The sequence below is a fragment of the Physeter macrocephalus genome, unplaced genomic scaffold (genome assembly GCF_002837175.3).
Source record: "Physeter macrocephalus isolate SW-GA unplaced genomic scaffold, ASM283717v5 random_1737, whole genome shotgun sequence".
NCBI lineage: Eukaryota > Metazoa > Chordata > Mammalia > Artiodactyla > Physeteridae > Physeter > Physeter macrocephalus.
In genome coordinates, this window is record NW_021146589.1 from 584 (window position 1) to 16,415 (window position 15,832).

Consider the following 15,832-nt stretch of genomic DNA (forward strand, 5'->3'; position numbering starts at 1 on the left):
AGAGGGACCAACCACCATGAGTCGTGGACCCCACGGTCTTCATATTAGAGGGCAGAGAAGAGAGGGTTTCCATTCTTAGTTGTAACATGTTTTCGGTTTTAGTTTACTGCACCAGGGCCTCGGCAACCCAGCCAACAAGGCTGGAAATGCAGGAAGCCATCTGGAGCTGAGTGCTGAGTCATAGGGCCTGGAGAAAAACAAGAACATAGGCAGAGGAGGGGGCGGGGAGCAACCTCCCTGGAGATCTCGGTGGGCACTGGAAATAGAAACTGCTCTCTTTGAAGCATCTGTTAGAAGGTCCAAGATCACCACGTGACTGCAACCCCCTTCCTATTAAGCGCCAACTGAATGCAGAGCTCTGTTATGTGAGAATGTCAATAAGTCAGGTGGTGTAGCAGAAGTTTCTAGTTTTTTGGGGGGGTGGTGGTAATGGGTTTTTGTTTTTGTTTTTGTTTTGTTTTGTTTTTCAAATCCTGGCTCATCCTCTTCTCTTACTACCCGTCAGCCCTTGGACGGTTTACTTAAACGTTCTGACCCTGTTTCATCTTCAGGAATAATAATCCTCATCTCATTAAGGTAGTGTGAGGGTTTCAATGAAATAACATTTGTTAAAAGTGTCTTGCCTAGGCTTAGCACACAGTAGATGGTCCGAAAAGGGTAGGTTTTGTTATCAGAGAGACCTAAAAATATCTTTCTGTCAGGTTGGTGTGGGGATTAAATCAGATAACGTATGTTCACTTTCAAGAGAGAGCTAGACCCAGGTCTTAGCAAGAAGTCAGCTAATGACAGAGATTCCTTTCTCCTGGTTTTGCCCCTAGATCCTGAGATGGCTGGTTCTGGTCCCCCTGGGTGCTGTTTAGTAAGGTAAATACACACACAGTGAATTCTTGTATGATATATGTTCATTCCATCCACAAATGTTTCCTTTAACATTGTTCATGTCACTGGTTCAGCCTCTGTGGAGGTAGAGACAAATGAAATGAAGATAAACATTCCTATTTTTCCATTGTTTTTAGCAACTGTTACGTGTCAGGCACTTTGCAAAGCACTTAGTATCGGATTCGCAGAGCAACTCTTTCAGATCGGTACTATTATAATGCCATTTTATAGACGGGAAAACTGAGGCTCAGAAGGTTTCAATACGTCATCCAAAGGCACAGAGCTAGTAGGTAGCAGAGCCGAGGCTCAATCCCAGGCCTGACTCTTCCAAAGGTCCTGACTATTCTACAATGGACCAGATCCCAGAGGGAGAAAAACCCTCAGTTGGCGATTTCAGCTTATTCAGGCACAAAGGTAACTAGACAGCACAGGGCAGTGTGATGATGAAATGCCAGAGGAGAGACTGGCCATCAGAGTAATAACAATTCTGGGCTGGGAGGGGCTCCCTGAGGGACTTCCTAGAAGTTGGGGGCGGGGAGTAGCACTAGACCTTGAGAAAGGAGATGGAGGAAGGTATAGAGAAAGCAGGTGAGCAAAAGCACACAGGACTTGGCCAGGTATGGGCAGGGTTCAGCGAGAGGCCAGCTGGCCGAGCCCAAGGCGTGTTTTGGAAGCAAAAGGAGGAATATCCAGTTGGGACAGAATCTGGCTGGGGCAGGCTGTCATCAGGTTCCAGAATGATAAACTCCTCAAGTCCAGCTGAAGTGATTTCTAGCCTTAGAGAATCACTGCTTAGAGGATGCCTACAAAACACGTGCTGGGCCTAGTCAGCAGTGCTCGAAGGTGTACCTGTTGTTGGAAAGGAAGGTTTCTGCAGAGTCAGTAGACATCACCTGTCTTGCCCAGTGGCCCCAACCTTAGGTAAGGAGATAATGACATTCCCTTTGCCTTCAGAGGATTCCACTAAGAAGAACAAATGCTAAGGGTCATCAAAGCAAACTCAGAGATGGTACAACTTTTCTTCAAGCCAGTCTGGCAGTATATATCAAGAGGATGAATGCAAGCCCCCTTTGTTCCCATGATTTTACCGCTAGGAATTAATCCTAGGGAAATGGTCATAGAGGTGTGCAAAACAGTGTGTGTACAAGGATAGTTGCAATAGTATCACTTGCAAACGCAAGAATCAGAAATGTACCCCCCCCAAAAAAAATAGAGAACAGATTTGTGGTTGCCAAGGGGAAAGGAGAGTGGGGGAGGGAAGGACTGGGAGTGTGAGGTTAGCAGATGCAAACTATTACATATAGAATGGATAAATAACAAGGTCCTACTGTATAGCACAGGGAACTATATTCAATGTCCTGTGATAAACCATAACACAAGAATCAGAAATGTACCCCCCCCCAAAAAAAAATAGAGAACAGATTTGTGGTTGCCAAGGGGAAAGGAGAGTGGGGGAGGGAAGGACTGGGAGTGTGAGGTTAGCAGATGCAAACTATTACATATAGAATGGATAAATAACAAGGTCCTACTGTATAGCACAGGGAACTATATTCAATGTCCTGTGATAAACCATGATGGAAAAGAATATGAAGAAGAATGTATATGTATTATAACTGAATCACTTTGCTATACAGCAAAAATTAACACAACCTTGTAAATCAACTATACTTCAACAAAATAAAGTAAAAAAAAAAAATGTCCCAACTAGTCAATAACATGGACTTGGTTAAAAATGATGATATATCCCTTCAATGGAATACTACACTGCCATTAAAAGTCATTGTGGTCACACCATATTAAATGAAAATATCAAGTTGCAAAACATTAATATAATATTATCCCAGCTTGAAAGTACATTAATCTAATTCATTCACTTATTAAGTAGTTAATGTGCTGTGTCCCAGGCAATATTCTGGGCACTGTGGGTATGGAGGGGAGCAAGTTTAGTGTATTACTGGGGGGAAGTCAGACAACGAGCATATAGACTGTGTTCAGGAATAAACAAGGTAATTCCTGAGAGTAGTACAATGCCATGAAGAAGATATAAGATGGGCTAGTTTAGATAGAGTGAGTAACAAGGGAGGGATTATCTGAGGAGCTGACATTTTGATTGCCACCTGCATATTGAAAAACATCTAGTCATGAGGATCTGGGGAAGAGCCTTTCAGGCAGAGTGACAAAGGCCTTGAGGGACAATGCAGTTGGCGTACTAGAGAAAAAAAATAAAGGAAGAGAAATAGTGTGTGAGTAGGGAGAGAAGAGGTAGGGGAGAGGCAGGCACAGGCAGGATAATGTAGAGTCTGAAAACCAAAGTGAGGTGTTTACAAGGGGTTTGGATTTTATTCTAACTGTAGTGGGATGCTACTGGATTTTAAGTCAGGCAATGATTATATTTACACTTATATTTATGTAACCAGAAGGAAATACACCAATGGGTTAATAGAGATCATCAAGGGATAGTGGGGTAATGAACAATTTTTTATTTGTTTCCGTGTGTTTTTCTGTAACTCCCAAACTTTGGCAGTTAGAAGCAAACAATAATTTCTCTTAAAAAAAAAAATTCACCAGTGTGAGCTAATGGCTGCCAATTATGTGGAGCTGCAGTAAGAAAAAACTTTTGCCCATGCCGTCTCATTGGATTTTCCGCAATGACCCTGTGAGTTAAGTCAGACCATTTTAATGAGCTCCATTTTACAGGTGAGAAAATTGAGGTTGGAAGGTGCAGAGACTCTGGCAGAAAATGTTAGAACTGGGACCAGAATCAAGTTTCTACAGCCTTTGCCCAGGTTGGCTGATTTTGCCACATAGCCGAGCCTCTGGGTGGGTCTGCCTTAGATGCGACCAGATACCCAGAGGCCCCAGGAAGAAGTCATGGAATTACTCCTCTCTGCTTGGGGGAGGATGGGAGGGACCTACTGCCCCCAACTGCAAATGGCTAGTGCAAGAGCACGTGTGTGCAAGAAGAGGGGTCTTGCCCACATGGTAGATGCTCAATAAACATTTGTTAATTAATGAAATAACTTGCTTTCAGGAAAATGCTGCTTACCCTCGGGAAGTGGTTTAGCTGACTTCACAATTCAGTAGCTGCATGATCGTAGGTTAATTTTTCTACCTTCCAAGCCCTGAGTCCTCCTCTGTAAAATGGAGATAAAGTCTGTACTCGTTCACCTCTGTGAAGTGTGATAGTTGGGGGCAGGCTCTGGAGCCCAGCTGCCTGGGCTTGAATTTACTTCTACCCTGTTCTAGCTATGCCCTTGTGGAGCTGCTTAGCCTCTTAACACCTCAGTTTTCTCATCTGTAAAGTGGGAGTAATAATACTTGTCTCCTAGTGCTGGTGTTAGGACTAAATGAATGGATAGAGAACTTTGAAGAGGTCTCGGCACATAGTATTTGCTCCTTAAATGTCAGATAATGTTAGCATTAGCATTACAGGGAGCTTGCATTAAGGGAGAAGCTTTCAGAAGTACAGAAGAACTTAGCACAGGGTGCCAAGCAGTAGAAGCTGCTGCTACTGCCTTTCTACCACCATGCCTACCATTATTACTGCTTCAGTGGTTTTTCATAGGAAACATATAAATTCACTGTCCATCTTTTTGTCTAGAAAGGAGACCCCTTACCCACCAGGAGGGTCCTTTGCCAAGTTAAACAGATAGATATACTCTCTCCCATGTCAGGAGGTTTCTGTCTGTTCAAGGTCACGGGAAGAATTCCCTGGCATTTTCCAGTGTCTGTCTCTAATTCATTTAAGGAGCCACTTTTTACATTTCAGGCTTGACATTTGCTTAATGATATGAATGGAGCCTCCTCCGGTGAGTGGCCTGGGGTCATGGGACCTCTGACCTCCACCCCTGTTTTCAAGCTTCAATTGTTTGAGGACCACCAATAATTGTGCAACAGCTGTATACCACTGGGTCTAGTCTTTCCCTCATTATTTTTCTTGAACTTGTCTCACATTTAAAACTCAAAATACATTTATTCAAAAGGGAGATGTACTCATTACCATAAATGGAAAGCCACAAATAGAAGCTACTCATAAAAAGAAATATCATGAAAATAAAGCAGTATTATTGAATTCTAGAGGAATAGGGTTGCCCATTGAAGACTCTGGGCTCTTGAAGCCTGTTTGATTTCCATTTAAAAGAGAGATTTGGAGAGGTGTGACAGACCTATTAGTACCACAGTAAGATTGTCTGCTTGGCGTAATAAGAAGGATTGAAAACAATTTAAAGAGGAAAAACTCCCAATTACATGATTCAGTGTTTTTATTTCTCTGTCTCTTCACCTTCTAGAACTTTCTCCTGTCTGCCAGGGGCTCCCTTCCATGCGATTCAGTTCTTTTTTTTTTTTTTCCAATTTATTTATTTATTTATGGCTGCATTGGGTCTTCATTGCTGCACGCAGGCTTTCTCTAGTTGTGGCGAGCGGGGGCTACTCTTCATTGCAGTGTGCGGGTTTCTCATTGCGGTGGCTTCTCCTTGCGGAGCATGGGCTCTAGGTGCGTGGGCTCCAGTAGTTGTGGCACACGGGCTCTAGAGCACAGGCTCCGTCGTTGTGGCGCACGGGCTTAGTTGCTCCGCGGCATGTGGGATCTTCCCGGACCAGGGTTCGTACCTGTGTCCCCTGCCTTGGCAGGCGGATTCTTAACCACTGCACCACCAGGGAAGCCCTGATTCAGTTCTTTATTGAGAAAAGCTAAGGAGAGACCAGCCCATCCTCTGCTTCTCACTTGTTAGGTCATTTTAGGAAGATTCTTAGCCCTCTCTGAAGGCTAGGGGGCTGAATTAGAAAAATGTTCTTCTCTGATGATTTCCTGGCCCCCAGAGTATGTTGGCTGCCCATCCATGTTTTTTGCCTGCTGATGGAGCAGGAGTGAAATCCATCCAGAGGATGGCTTCCTGGAATAGTTCCGGTCTCTGGATCTCCATGAGAAGCCAAGATGTGTGATTCACCACACAGCCACAAATGAATTCACGTTTCATGGGGGTGGACTTTCTGCATGTTGAACTGAGCGGTTGGATGTCTATGTTTCAACTGAAAAAGGAAGTAGCCAAGACCCCTCTCTGCCCAGCCTAGGTCCTCGGAAGAAATGACAAAATGACCTCAGGTTTCATCCCCTTGTTCGGCAGCACCTGCAAGTGCTTCCTTCCTCGGAGAGCGTGGGAGGAGCTGCTGAGGCATCGCTCCTAAATTTTTCCTCTTTTCAGGTCTTCGACCTGCTTCTAAATCGGCTGGGATCTGCCACACCTGTGCTGCATCCAGATTCTTTAGCCTGACATGCAAGCCCCTCCCGTCTGGTTCCAATCTGCATTTGCAGCCATGGCTGCTGGGCCGTCCTTCCTTGAATCCCCTGCTTCTGGCAAGTTTGTTCCCTGGCACATAGTAGGTGTGGAAATGTAATGGAATAAAAGAGTACGTCTTATGCTGGACTGCCTCTACTGTCCATTTCAACATGTAGTTCTTGAGTGTCAGGGACAAATGGTGGTCAAAGGCTTCCTATATGCCTGGCCCTGGTGGGGTGACCATTGTCTCGATTCGCTCAGGATTTTCCTGGTCCTGGCACTGGAAGACCAGAACCAGGAAACACCTGGGACAAAGGCAAAGCAGGATGGTTGGTCACCCTGCTGGGTTAGACTACACATGCTCTATCTCCGTGGGACCTCCAGCATAGTGGGAGGGGATGAGAGTAAACAAATTATCCCGCAAAGACATAAGTAATTACAAGCCATGGTGAATGCAAAAAAGAAGCCAGCCCTGAGCTGAGCACTGTGGGTACAAAGAGGAAAGGGCATAGTTCTGGCCCTGGAGAATCTCCTGGTTGCAGCTAGGAGAGAGAGGGACACACAGCTTATTTAATATCAAGTACCAAGTGCAATGGATCAGAAATCTACCCTCTCTTTTCCCTGTTCACAATGCACTGTTTCTATTTTAATTGCGGTTTCAAGCATCAGAATCCCACTCCAGTAAATTAAATAGATATACGTCTATCGAAAGGGTATTACAAGGAAAAGCTGTAAAACTAGGCCTTGGAAGAGAGAGAAACGATTGCTTCTTAGGGAGTTGAGGGAGTAAAAAATATGCCAGAACAAAAGAACATGCCTTTTTCCATTTCCATTAGAAAAATTGTCTTGAGCCATTCTCTGCCCTTGGGTTTCTCTGCCCAATATTCTAATTCCAGGAAGAAAGAATTCAATAGCCAAGCCTGGGTCTCATGACAGCCCCTTGGCTAGGCTAGGGGGGCACCGTGATTAGAAATCCACCAAGGTAGTTTGCGATGGGGGATGGGGCCCAGGGGGTGGCGGGGCGGGGGTGCTGCTAATGGAAACGGAAGGGCCAGGATGCTGGGAAGGTGAGGGCTTCAGTCACCTGCTATCTCCTCTTCGCGAGGCGGTCCAGGCACTGCCTTCCCTAGGGCTTCCAGCTCTGTGGTCACCGCCTTCCAAGGAGCTCTCTGCTGGACTTCTGTCCGGAATATTCTGTTACCATGGGCAGCCCCATGCTGACAGCTTCATTCCCCAGACACCTTGACCGTGACCACCTTGGAGCATGTGCTGTGTCCTTGGGTACAGCTGGTGCAATTCCTGTAACACTCTGTAAGTGTTGATGAGGACTTTCTGGAGAGTTCTAAGGAGCCCAGTGCCCTCCAGCCAAGCCAAACCAGCCTTCTTTCTGCTTCTTATATACTCAGCCTACTTTGCTATCCCTTCCACGCATTTGCAAATCCCATTTGCCTGCTTTGCTGACCTCATGGCACAGCAGTTCTCCATCAGGGGCAATTTTACCCTCCAGGGGCATTTGGTGACATCTGGAGACAGTTGTGGTTGTCACACTAGAGAGTGGGCTGCCGCCAGCATCTTGTGGGTAGAGGCCAGAGATGCTACCAAACATCCTAAAATGCACAGGACAGACCCCACAACAAAGAATTATCAGGCCCCAAATGTCCCTAATGCCAAGGCAGAGGAGTCCCGTGGCATGGCTGAATGCCCACATCTCCGCTCAAAACTTCTCCACTCTAAGAGGCCTTCTCTGACCATCCACCCATTTCTTTCTCTCTCACCCCCAATTGTATTTTCCTAAAATGATTGTGTCTGTATATTCAGTTGCTTGTTTGGGGCCCGTCTCCTGTAGGAGAAGGTCAGCCCTAGGAGAGCGGGCCCCCGTGGGGCTTGTTCCCCGTCGCCTGGAGAGCAGCACCTGGCACACTGTGGGTGGCTCAATACAAATGTGTTGAATGAATGTTTAATAAAGGAGAGTGGCCTCAACTCCTCAAATAGCAGAAGTCAGAACACTCAGCTATGAAGCCCAGTTCCTCTAGGGCTGGCCATCTTTGGGTGCATTTGTTTATTTCTCCAGCCAGTTCAAATTCAGCCTTTGGCAAGTTTCTGAAGCCTCCTGGGCCTCAGTTTCTGCATCTGTTAAGTGGGGCTATAATTATTAGCCCCTTCTTTGCAGAGATGTGGTGGAGATGAAATAAATTAACCCACAAAACACTTAAGAAAATGCGTGACTTAGAAGCGCCTCTGTAAATGTCATCTCTCATCATCATCATGATGATGACTTGGCCAGAGTAGGCGGTGAAGATGACAGAATGGGCTCTGGGGCCCTCCCAGAAGATCAGGGGATTAATGCATCTTGCAAGGCCAAAGCTGTCCCCACTTGGTTTTGCCAGCTCTTGCTTCATCCATGAAATAACCAGATGAAGCCTTTATCCATCTCTTGTTTTAGAAGGAGGCTATCAGAAACTGTGGATTTAATGTGGCAGATGGTGCTGTCCTTGAATTATGAAACCAAAGGAGGAAATTAAAGTGCTCTGTTGCAACAGATATGGGCCAGCAGGGGTAGAGGGCAATGGCTGGGGCACAAAGGAGAGTGGAGGAGGTGTTTTATCAGCTGGACAATGGCTATTCTTGAAGGTATCTGGAGTCCTAGAATAGTATGATTTTATAGCCTAAAATAATTTGAGGCTACCCTCTTCATTTTATATAGGCAAATGAGGCCCAGAGAGGGAAAGTGACCCCCAAGGTCACAGAGCCAGTTAGTGGCAGAGCAACCCACACTTCTTGTTTTATTGAACAGGGTTATTTTTTTGCTGCCCCAGGCAAAGGCCAGGGGAAGCCTCTGTCCCCAGGTATCCTGACTTTGGGCACCTCTGCTCTGCAGAGAACAGGGCACAAGCACCCCGTGTCTCTTCCCAGAACATCAGGGGGAGTATGAGTCAGAGTCCTGGAACCCTGTCTGGGTCCTAGAACCTCAGTTTGCTTATCTATAAAATGGGAATAATAATAGGCCCTACCTCACAGGGTCACTGTGAGAATTTGATGAGTTACCATCACATAAAGTATTTAGCCATGGGCTTAGCACATAGTAAATGCTGCATAAATTGTTAGTTCTTATTATGGCCCCAGAATTGACTTTAGGGTCTAAAGGTCCTTAGGCTGTGAGCCCCTCAGAGGCAGTGCCCATCTATGGGACATCTTTTGTCCTCTATGCCGTGCCAGGCAATTGACGCCTGCCAGGGGCTCCGTAAATGGTAGTGGCTGACAACAGCCCCCCTTAGGGACACCCATTTCTCAGTAGGCACCATGAAGCACCAGAAAATGCTGCCAGCAATGCATGTGACTTTTGTCACTAGTTTAGACTTTAATCCTAAACGGATAAAGCAACCCTCCTGTCCAATGGTGAATCGACCTCGTGATGAGGGCTGTGTTTGTTTTCCCAGCCTTTCTGGCAGCACGGAATCTTTCCCCAACTAGCTGTGGGCTATTTGCATTTAAATTGGTTTTCTCTCATTATAGAATTCTCTTAGGTCAGCTGGAGTTTCCATTTTCCTCCGCATCAGTCTGGAAGCTCCGTTTCTTGCTCGAGGGTCCCTCACGCCTTCCTCCCTCTTGCCGACAGTGAGATGTGGTTACGTATTCTCATCGTGGGGACCAGATAGCCTGAGAAAGTCACCTAAATCCCAGGCAGGCTTGGCGTGTTTCCTCCCAGGAGAAGGTGGGGGCTGGGGGGAGGGGCTGGAGGATTCTGGCCCTGCGATTGCAGGAAGGAGACCCTGGGGTGGTTCAGCTTCAGCATCTCGGCCTCATTTTCTCATTTACTCAAAAAACATCGATCGACTGAGCATGATGCTAGGTGCTTGGAATGCAGAGATAAATAAGAAGCACTTACTGCCTCCCAGGAGCTCCCTGTCTAGCAAAGGAGAGGGAAAAGCAAAATAATACAAAAAAATCATAACATAGTCAAATAATTCCTTTAATAAGGATCAGAATAGATTCCAGCCAGAGCATAGGCTTTCAGATAATGCTCATCATAAACTGGTCACACACACGTGCACACACATGCACATGTGCACACATACACTAGCTAACATGTTTATAGCACTCACCATGTGCCTGGAGATCTTTCTAAGCAGATAATATATGGCCTTTTACTTTGCTTCACTTTATTGTACTTCTCAGATATTGTGTTTTGTGTTTTTTACAAATTGAAGGTTTGTGGCAACCCTGTGTCGAGCAAGCCTATGAGTGCCATTTTTCTAATAGCATCCTTTTTTTTTTTTTGCATTAAGCAGGCCTCCCTCTGCTGCGGCCTCTCCCGTTGTGGAGCACAGGCTCCGGACGCGTAGGCTCAGCAGCCGTGGCTCACGGGCCCAGCCGCTCCGCGGCACGTGGGATCTTCCCAGACCGGGGCACGAACCCGTGTCCCCTGCATCGGCAGGCGGACTCTCAACCACTGCGCCGCCAGGGAAGACCTGATAGCATCCTTTTTAAATTAAGGTATGTACATTGTTTTCTTAGACATAATGCTATTGCACCCTTAATAGACTACAGTATAGTATAAACATAACTTATATGCACTGGGTTACCAAAAAATTTGTGTGACTTGCTTTATTGCAATATTTGCTTTATTGTGTTGATCTGGAATCGATCCTGCAATATCTCCAAAGTATGCTTGTAAATACATAGATATATATATTTATATATAATATATAAATATATATTTAGTAGTATATTAATTTAATCTTCATGGAGGCCATAAAGGAAGTGCTATCATTATCATTGTTTTCTAGATGAGGGAACTGAGGTACAGAAATATGAAATCACTTGCCCAAGGTCATTGCTAATCAACTGTAGAGATAGATTGGAACCCAGGCAGTCCAGGTCCAGAGCCTGTGCTATTCATCCTATGTTATAACCACACCTGACAAAGAGTGATGTTTGTGTTTTCTAGTCTAGTTCATCTTTCAAGACGTGCTTGTCAAGATCCACTACACTGCTATCCTGACCCATCTATGGGCTGTGGACCATGGCTTGTGAAGACTGAATTGAACCATAGAAGGAGGGCCCAAGTCTGCCTGGGAGAATCAGGGAGGGCAAAACAGGGAGAAGATGCTTGTGGTGGATTTGAAGGATGACTAGAAATTTTCCAGATGGGTGAGAGGAAGAGCAGAGTATTTCACTAAGGACGACTGTGCCAATCCCCAAAGTATGAGCAAGTGTGGAAGTCTAGGTCTGGGGGGGCCTCAAATTGCATGACAATGCTCAGGTGTGATGTGGGCTGAGTAGGTGGTGAGCCGTGAGACTGGGAGACCAGCCGAGACCAGACCGTGGCAGGCCTTGAATGTCACGTTCATGGGCTCAGTCCTGAGGGGAGGGGGAGCCATGGAGTGGTCGAGTAGTAGAGGAACATAGTTGGTTAGAAAGATCACTCTAGCTCTGGTGTGGAGGGCTGCCTGGACAGGGAGGCAAGGAGACGGTATAATCAATGGAACCAAGAGGTGTAAGAGCCCTACTCGACCGGGTATAATCAATAGGGTTTGGTGGGGGGTTTTCCTGCAGAGAGGCACTCCTGCTGCCCAGTGATGTAATGTGGAGCTGCATCTACCCAGAGAAGATATCCTTATCTAATTCACCCAGACACCTTACGGGCTGGTGGTGGCTCTCGTGTGTGATAGTCAAGAGGGGCGGGGACAGGGCTTAACTAAGGCTGTGGCATTTGAGGAAGAGATAGGGGACCAAATGTACGAGACAGAGTGGGGCAAAGTAATCTGGTCTTGGTGATCAACCAGATGCCAGAGCTAAGGGAGAGAGAGATCAGATGGTGCCCGGTGTACTGGTTGAGCTCAATCAGCTTCAATCCTGCGTCAATCTAACACCAGGGGTCGGCAAACTTTTCTGTAAAGGACCGGACAGAAAATATTTTAGACTTTGCAAGCCTTGTGATCTCTGTTGCAACTACCGAGAACTCTGCCATTATAGTGCGAAAACAGCAATAGACAATACGCAAGTGAATGGGCGTGGCTATGTTCCAATAAAACTTTATTTACAAAAACAGGCTGTGGGCCAGATTTGGCCTGAGAGCTGTCATCTACTGACCCTGCTCTGTGTCATCAGGTGGCCCAAGCACCAAGTAAGGTGACCAACTAAGTGTGCCAGGTGGCCGTTAAGGGAGAGAAAGGCTCACACCTCAGCAGGTACAGATAGACCTTATATCTCTCCTTGAATTATGCCCACCTGATCACAAAAACTCATTTGAAATTGAAGAGTAATTCCATCGTCTAGTCCCTGGAGCCCAGCTCTGGCTGGATGGAGGTTGATGTCTCACTGCAGATGGTCATTCTCTGTTACAGTCACAGTGGAGGTCCTGGGCTGATAATTCCATTAAATGCAACGCAACAGAAATACTAGCTCACCTTCATTGAATACTCACTCTACACCAGACACTGGGCTTTACTTGAATGATCTTCTTTAATGCTGACAAGACCTCTGTGAGGTGGGTATGCACTATGATGTATCCCGTTTTACAGATAAGGAGACTGAGGTACAAAGAGGTTCAGTACTCTGAGGCTTGGAACCAGGCAGTCCAATCCCAGAACCTAGGTCCCCAACCATTCTCCAAAGCCGATGTCACAGGCCCACATGGACAACCATGGTCCTGATGGCAAACCCACATGCTAGCCCTAAAACACAGGATAAAGCTGGTCAGACACTTGGGAATCTTTTGTCCTCTGGCCTGCGTGGCACTCTTATTAAAGACAAGCAGTCCAGCAGAGATAAACCCATCTGCTTCCAAACCAAACCAAATCAACAAAGCAAAGCTCTCCAGGATCTCTGTTATTGAGCAGAATGGTTGTCAGAAATGGGTCCAGATGAATAGATTGATATCTGAAGGCATTGCATCTAAGGAGGTGGGGACAGAAAATGAAAGAAGACAGCTGATCTCCACGTGTTCACTCTGCAAATGTCCACCGAGGACTTTGTGGTCCCCCGTACCTGCCCTCCTGGAGGGCACTGGCTGGGAGAGAGCCAGACACAGAGCGGACCATTCAAATGCCCTGGACGTCATGCACGGTGGGGTGAATCCAGGGTAGGCTAGGGACACAGAGCAGGGACATCTGTCTTAGCCTGAGCAGAGGCACCTAGAGCCCAGCCCAGACGATCTGGGGCTAGAGTCGTGGTGAGGGGTATTCCAGGGGAGGGAACAGCATGTTCCAAGTCAAGGGGATTTGAGGTCTTGCTGGAGTGAGGGGATCATGTAGAAGGGATGTGGTTGGACATGTGGGAAAGCTGGCCCCCGGCAGTTGGCCTGGACCACTCTGGGCTGGAGGCTGCCTCAGTCTCAGCTCCTTTCTGCAACTAGAACAGCCTCTGAGTTCTAGATGATACACAAATTGCTTGCCAGGAATATGGTGATGCCAAGAACACTCTGCATCTTGAAGTCGTAAAAACAAATGATAGTAAATCACTTCTATCACATCGTCCATTTCACCCTCACTTCCAGAGGCCACGTCTTGCCTACACTCACTGACAGTTTGAAAGTGGGCAAGTATTCATATTTCCATCACCCCTGTTGCACTAGCCAAAATATTAACAGCTCTCATTTGTGGGGCCCTCACAGTGGCTAGCAGTGAGCTAAGTGCTTTATAAATAATATCCTATTTAACGGAGAAGTAATCTGAGGCTCAGAGAGGCATCATAACTTGCTGAAGGTCACACGTTAGGAAAAGAATAGAGCCAGGATCCGAACACACATCTGCCTGACCTCCGAGCCCTTCCCGCTCGGCCTCTCTGCTTCGACATCATAGGATTTAAGGACTTTGTGGATTTCTGAGAGCATTTTCATCTATTATTATATTTGCTCCTCCAATGAACCTTCTGAATTTAGCAGGTAAAGAACCCTGGCTCAGAGAGGTAAAGTGTCCTCCCCAAGGTCACACAGCTTTTGAAGGGGACAACTGGAAACTTGAAGAGAGCTCTTACCATTCCAAAGCCAAAGCTCTATCTCCTTTATCATGGCTCCCAAGTCCAGAAAGAAGATGGACAGCTACTGTTCCACCTCTGGATGTTTCTTATTTTTTAAAAAATACCCCAAACTCATGTTCTTTCAATCTCTACATTGGCAGGTATTCATCAAGCAATCAAAAGACAAATACCTAGGAGAGCAGAACGTGCAGATCACAGCAACATGACCTCACAAGGAGCAGATTGTGCCAAGCAAATCTAATTTCCTCTGGCAGAGCGGCAGCCTGGGAGATAAGGCGAAAGGCACCGACGCTGTCGTTCCCCCGGTTCTGAAGCACAAGTTAGATTAGCTCCACAGAAACACCTGGGGGACGGGGAGGGGGGCAGCTCACCCCCCACACACCAACAGAGGCATGCACACACGCACAGTCACTCACAGACACCAACACACACACACACACACACACACACGTCTCCAAAGACACACATGCAAATCGAAAGATGCATAGGCACAGACACACATCTATCCACACACCCCCAACTCAGACACACACAGTCACTTGAATACACACGCAGACACGGAGACGCACATAAACACAGACACATGCAGAGATATACAGTCGCACAGAGAGAGACACACACAAGTACACATACACACATACCTGCATGCTTCCCCTCCTCATGCAAACACATAGACACAGAGGTACGTGCACACGTTCATACATGCACAGAAATAGAGGCACACACAGACGGTCACAGACACACATACACACACCGAGACACACAGACGGTCAAAGACACACATACACACACCGAGACGCACCCCCTTTCTGCCAGTAGGAGCCTACTCTTCTCAAAGCCCTCCTCTGTAGTCCTCAGATTACATCCTCCCCAAATGGGAGCCTCTGAAAACTGAATACCTCTTGGTGTCCGTGCATATTCTCGACCCTACCTCACTGGATGTCTTGATCCAGAAACTTGAAACACACCCTGGCAGCCGCGTGCTGTTGAGAAAGATTGTGGACTTTGGAGTCAGGCTGGTCTGTGTTCCAGCTGAGGCTCTGCCAGTCACTAGGTGTGGGAACCTGGGCAAGTCTCTTCACTTTTCTGAGCTTCAGTTTTCTCATCTGCAGAAAGGGCTGATAATCCCTGTGATGAGCCCGTTGCACTTGAGCCCTTTGAAGTTCTGGCATTCGGCAAGGACCTGTCTGTGCCAAGTATTTTCCTTATTTGAATGTCTGTCTTCCTCCCCAGGCTGGAGGCACCTTGTGGGCAGGGGTCTTTACTGTTTCTACCCAAGTCAGTTTCCAGGGCTTAGCAGTGTCTGCCAAGCGCATCGTAGGTACTCAGCAAATATTTGTGAAATGAATCAAACAAGTCTGTATCCTTAGTTCCTAGCAAGGGCTGGGCACAAATTATGTGCTCAATTACAGTTAAAGTGTGTTGAGAAAAGTAATACATGAAAGTATAATCGCAACCATGGACCAAGTTCTAACTATATGCCAGGCATGCCCTTTACCGCATTCCACACTCTCCTCGAAACAGGCATTCATTCATAGATGAGGAAACTGAGATCCAAAGAAGTTAAATAATTCACCCAAGGTTACCCGGCTTCCTGGGGGTGGCAGTTCAAAATCAGGAACCTGTTGAACACACACTCAAAACCTAACTCTAGTCTCCATGAATAAACATTTTCCCCTGGTGACACAACTCAA

General features: G+C 46.6%; 1 long non-coding RNA gene across 1 annotated transcript; it reads left to right on the forward strand.

The window, feature by feature from the left end:
• The first annotated feature begins 221 nt into the window (after nt 1–221).
• On the forward strand, nt 222–6,252 carry LOC114485424 (uncharacterized). The gene is made up of 3 exons (XR_003678865.1): nt 222–365; nt 819–864; nt 6,084–6,252. It is a non-coding gene; the product is annotated as an uncharacterized lncRNA (long non-coding RNA).
• The last annotated feature ends 9,580 nt before the right edge of the window (nt 6,253–15,832 follow it).